Here is a 6,229-nt window from a genome sequence, read left to right on the forward strand (position 1 = left end):
TCTGATCAAAACAAAGCACCACACCTTCCTTTAAGCTTGGCTTAAAGGTTTGGCCTAAAACGTTTGAATTCTACACAGATGGTTGCAGGTACTGCATCTTTACCTTATCAGTAGTTTAGAAATTCAGTGTTGCATAATAACTTTATGTGGTCCTCCAAAAGCTGATGCATTCTTTTTAAATGGAAAGAACAGAAGGCATTGTTAGCAGAGGAATACAGAAAAAATTCTATACTTTAAGTGAATGCAACCAATTTCTTCAGCTGATGCAAACCATTTAGGGGCAAGGCTATCAGACTCCAACTTACCACCTCCAGGTTCCTACTTCAAAACTCCACTAGCATTCTTAGTGTCCTGTGTTCTCACCATTGTCTCAGATTGAGCCTTCCTACTGCCCTGGAGGCCTTGATTTTAACCTTCATTCAGTTTTCCAATTGATTGCCTCCAGGTCGTCTTTTATATTTTTAACTGAGTGAGCAGGTTCTACAAAGATGAAGGCGTTTTTCTCAAGTTTATACTACAGCTGGGAAGATTAAAAAATAACTACAACCGAAAATGCTAAAAAGTTGGCTTAAAGCTCAACATTCAGAAAACTAAAATCATGGCATCTGGTCCCATCACTTCATGGCAAATAGATGGGGAAACAGTGGGAACAGTGACAGACTTTATTTTGGGGGGCTCCAAAATCACTGCAGATGATGACTGCAGCCATGAAATTAAAAGATGCTTGCTCTGTGGGAGAAAAGCTATGACCAACCTAGATAGCATATTAAAAAGCAGAGACATTACTTTGTCAGCAAAGGTCCATCTAGTCAGGGCTGTGGTTTTTCCACTAGTCATGTATGGATGTGAGAGTTGGACTATAAAGAAAGCTGAGTGCCGAAGAATTGATGCTTTTGAACTGTGGTGTTGGAGAAGACTCTTGAGAGTCCCTTGGACTGCAAGGAGATCCAACCAGTCCATCCTAAAGGAGATCAGTCCTGGATGTTCACTGGAAGGACTGATGTTGAAGCTGAAACTCTAATATTTTGGCCACCTGATGCAAAAAGCTGACTCATTTGAAAAGACCCTGATGCTGGGAAGGATTGAGGGCAGGAGAAGGCGACGACAGAGGATGAGATGATTGGATGGCATCACCGACTTGATGGACATGAGTTTGGGTAAACTCCGGGAGATGGTGATGGACAGAGAAGCCTGGCCTGCTGCAGTTCTGCGGTTCATGGGATCACAAAGAGTTGGATATGACTGAGCGACTGAACTGAAAATGCTAAGCACTTTTAAACGGTTTGGCCTAAACCAGGAGATACAGGAGCATTATCTGAAGATACAATGTTTCAGAAACTTGAAGGATAAAGAGAAGCTGTCCAAGAGAAGAGGTTGGCTGGTCAGAGGAAAAGCAAGATGCAGCTTGAGGAGCCCAGGGGAGAGGGCAGAAATGAAGTGGCCAAACCAGGTGTCGCTTAGTGAAGACTATCATTAAGGAGAGAATAGTTGATCTTTTATGATCATACCAGCTCCTGCAAGAACAGGATGGGGTAAGGATGAATGTGGAGAAGTCAGTTCTAAAGAATGATTCCATTATTTCATACCCCACTCACTAACACTTCAATGTACTGATTCTGCCCTACCTCTTCAAAAAGGTTTACTATTGTCGCCAGCAACCTGTCAGATCCAGTGGGCCCATTTTGGTCCTTATCTTAGGCCTATTAGTTGTATGTGGCCCTGCATTGCCTATTTTCTGGCTAAATCTCCTTTTCATGCCAGAGAAAAACTCTCCTAAACTTTTCTAAATGGGTGGCTTTTTTTGACCAGTAATTAAGGTGATTTCTTAGAAGGCCAGAGTCTTATGAAACAAGTGACATAGAAACTTGGTCAGAGGGTGGCATGGCATGATTTTAAGGCGCTCACTTTGGTTTCATCTCCTACCTGCTCCTTTCTCCCACCTCTGCCCTGGCCTACTCTTAGAACTTGGTTATCCTGACTCTTCTTGGGACCAATCTCAGGCTCTTCTACATGTTCCCTGAGCAATTGCAACCCCCAGCTGCTGCTGCTGCTGCTGCGTCGCTTCAGTCATGTCTGACTCTGAGCGACCCCATAGATGGCAGCCCACCAGGCTCCTCCATCCATGGGATTTTCCAGGCAAGAGTAGTGGAGTGGGGTGCCATTGCCTTCTCTGGCAACCCCCAGTGCAGGCCTCAGTTTACAATTCATCTCTGCAGCCACTTAGTCTTCAGTTCATGTCTACCCAAGAATGCTCCTTTCAGCTCCACACCAAACTACTTGCCACTTTCACTAGGATGTTTTTCAAAGACAGCTCAACAAGGCATTTTCTGGTGGTCCCGTGGTTAGGATTTCATGCTTCCACTGCCAGGGGCCTGAGTTTAATTCCCCATCAGGGAACTATGACCTTGCAAGCTGCACAGCCTGAAAGAAAAAATGACATCTTAACATCTAAAACAATCTTTATCCCTGAACCTTGTCTCCTATTTTGCCTATATAAGCAAATAGCACCACATCTATCTAGTTGCAAAGCCATAAAACCTATGAATCATTACCCTTGATTCCCACAAATGCACCCAAGTCCTGTACCTCTTATCTTCTGATTCCATTCATCTCTGTTCCCTCTGCCACTACCTTAAGACCAACCATCATTTCTTCTCACCTAACAAGCTTCCCTGCCTACAGCATTTTTTAAACTTTATTTTACAATACTGTATTGGTTTTGCCATACATCAACATGAATCCGCCACATGTTCTAAACCTGAACCCCCCCCTCATACCATCTCTCCCCATACCATCTCTCTGGGTCATCCCAGTGCACCAGCCCCAAGCATCCTGTATCTCACATCGAACCTAGACTGGCGATTCATTTCTTACATATTACACGTTTCAATGCCATTCTCCCAAATCATCCCACCCTCTCCCTCTCCCTCAGAGTCTAAAAGACTGTTCTATACATCTGTGTCTTTTCTGCTGTCTCGCATACAGGGTTATCATTACCGTTTTTCTAAATTCCATATATATGTGTTAGTATACTGTATTGCGGAGAAGGCAATGGCACCCCACTCCAGTACTCTTGCCTGGAAAATCCCATGGATGGAGGAGCCTGGTAGGCTGCAGTCTATGGGGTCGCTAGGAGTCGGACACGACTGAGCGACTTCACTTTTACTTTTCACTTTCATGCATTGGAGAAGGAAATCGCAACCCACTCCAGTGTTCTTGCCTGGAGAATCCCAAGGACGGGGGAGCCTGGTGGGCTGCCGTCTCTGGGGTCGCACAGAGTTGGACATGACTGAGGTGACTTAGCAGCAGCATCAGCAGCATACTGTATTGGTGTTTTTCTTTCTGACTTACTTCACTCTGTATAGGCTCCAGTTCCATCCACCTCATTAGAACTGAATCAAATGTATTCTTTTTAATGGCTGAATAATACTCCATTGTGTATATGTACCACTGCTTTCTTAGCCATTCATCTGCTGATGGACATCTAGGTTGCTTCCATGTCCTGGCTATTATAAACAGTGCTGTGATGAACATTGGGGTACACGTCTCTCTTTCAATTCTGGTTTCCTTGGTGTGTATGCCCAGCAGTGGGACTGCTGGGTCATAAGGCAGTTCTATTTGTTTTTTAAAGGAATCGCCACACTGTTCTCCATAGTAGCTGTACTAGTTTGCATTCCCACCAACAGTGTAAGAGGCTTCCCTTTTCTCCACACCCTCTCCAGCATTTATTGCTTGTAGACTTTTGGATTGCGGCCATTCTGACTGGTGTGAAATGGTACCTCGTGGTTTTGATTTGCATTTCTCTGATGAGTGATGTTGAGCATCTTTTCATGTGTTTGTTAGCCATCTGTATGTCTTCTTTGGAGAAATGTCGATTTAGTTCTTCGGCCCATTTTTTGACTGGGTTGTTTATTTTTCTGGAATTGAGCTGCAGGAGTTACTTGTATATTTTTGAGATTAGTAGTTTGTCAGTTGCTTCATTTGCTATTATTTTCTCCCATTCCGAAGGCTGTCTTTTCACCTTGCTCAGCCTTTTGAACCAGTAATCATGAGCAAGCAGATCTGATTTGATTGTGCTGTTCACCTGATTCCAACCTTCCAGCGGTATCCACCAACATCAGTCAACAGTCTCCCCTTACTTCCAGCTCCTCTCTCCAGTCCCTTATCCTGCTCTATACTTTAGTCAAACTGCCACCTTCTCACCTCAGGCCTGTGCCCGTCTGTGTCCCCGTCAAGGGACTCAGCTAGTGCCCATCATTAACCTTTGGGACCTGGATGAGACGGTGACTTTCTCCATAAATCATGTGAGGTGGGTCTCCTACACCAGCACACTGCATCTTCCCCAGGGCATGATAACGACTTGTTAGTTTTTCTGCATTCTTATGCTCGTTAGATCTGAGGGGAGAGGTGGTTTTTCTGCATTCATATGGTGGTTAGATCTGTGAGGGGAAGAGGTAGTCTTATTTCCCCCATCATTTTTTTTTTTTGCACCTTGCATGGTAGGTTTCTAAAAAGTTCCGAAAAAGGCAACTTTCAGCTTTTCTGATTAGAAACCTGCAGCTGAAACTTAGGAACACTCTTTGCTCTTAGGGAGAAGAGCCACTCCTGAAAAAACAGCCTTAGGTGCTCTATAATTAGGCAGAACCCTTGCTCAATAACTTTCATGTACATCTGCAGCTGACCTAAAGTGAAAGTGAAGTAGCTCAGTCACGTCCGACTCTTTGCGACCCTGTGGACTGTAGCCCACCAGGCTCCTCCGTCCATGGGATTGTCCAGGCAAGAATACTGTAGTGGGTTGCCATTTCCTTCTCTAGGGGATCTTCCTGACCCAAGGATCGAACCCAGGTCTCCCACATTGCAGGCAGACGCTTTAACTTCTGAGCCACCAGGGAAGCAGCTGACCTAACTAGACATCAATTTAAAAATGCTAGCGCACCCTCTTAATCCATGGTTCCTGTTGGCACTGATCCACATTCTTATAGCTTGCCTCAGGCTCTTGGCTATCTGCCAAATCTTGCTGCCTCATTTAGCCTCTTTGCGTTTTGAATTCTTTTTCTGTTGCCTCTTTTGTACTATTTTTCTTGTTTAAAATGGTCAGAAATTACCAGCCACAAACACCGTTTTCCTTCCCAGAAAACTAACCAAATAGAACGCAACAGATACATTCTTTATCTCTTTATAGCTCGTTTCTTTTGCACAGACTACTTTTTTTTTTAAAGACTTCTGGATCCTGAGATTTCAAGATGTCTACTGGCTGTTCCTGGATAACATGTTTATCACCACTCTTGGTAAAGAGAGCCTGTCTGTTTCAGGAACTGAGAAAGAGGAGTCAGGAATGTTCTTACTCTACAGTCGGCTCTACTATAGTAGGCAAGATTTATGCAGGTTAGCTGCTTTAAGATATTTCCAGAAATAAAGTTTCAATAAGACATCTGCAACAAAGGTGTCAAATAAGAATTAAGATACTTGAAACTCAGAACCCTTTCAACCGTAAAGGAAATACAAAACTGCTGCTGGTTTTAAGCCAAGCCAAAGGCTCAATGTAACTCCTTCTGCTAACAATACTGTCTTGTTAATAGCAGGACCAAAGAAAGGAAAGGCCCCCAGATATCACGGCAAAATGGGACAGAACAGCAGTGCAGACGGGGGAGGAACTAGCAACAAAGGAAGAAGGCTGGGACCATTGGCACTGGGCACTTGTAGGTACAGGTGAATTTAAGTTAATTTTCAGAGCCAGAGGATGCTGGAAAGGCCCCAGCTGAAAATGTTTCATGGGTTAAACTAACTAAGTGGTAATAAAAAGCAGTATGTCATGTTTAAACCTAATCCTATAATATCACTAGTAAACATGATGTGTTATCTTAAAAAAAAAAAGTACTAAAAGTAACAGTTAAAAGGATTAAAAACATTCTGACAAAAAAAATTCTGATATATAAGATACTGTGACACACAAAATCACAATCCCTGTGTGACTTAGTATCCCTATATAGCTAGGCGGCTGCTGCTGCTGCTGCTGCTGCTATGTCGCTTCAGTCGTGTCCGACTGTGTGACCCCACAGACGGTCCCCCAAAACCTCCCTTAAGTGTATTTAGCCCAAATCCCATGTGAGTGTTTACTAAATCCCTTGATTTGAAACTTTTAATTTGTTTGAACTGCTCAAATATTAAGAGTAAACACCTTCAATTCTTAACACGTATCAACAAAGTGCTATTTTTTCATCCCCAATAG

Source organism: Ovis canadensis, chromosome 2, assembly GCF_042477335.2.
Source record: "Ovis canadensis isolate MfBH-ARS-UI-01 breed Bighorn chromosome 2, ARS-UI_OviCan_v2, whole genome shotgun sequence".
Classification (NCBI taxonomy): domain Eukaryota; kingdom Metazoa; phylum Chordata; class Mammalia; order Artiodactyla; family Bovidae; genus Ovis; species Ovis canadensis.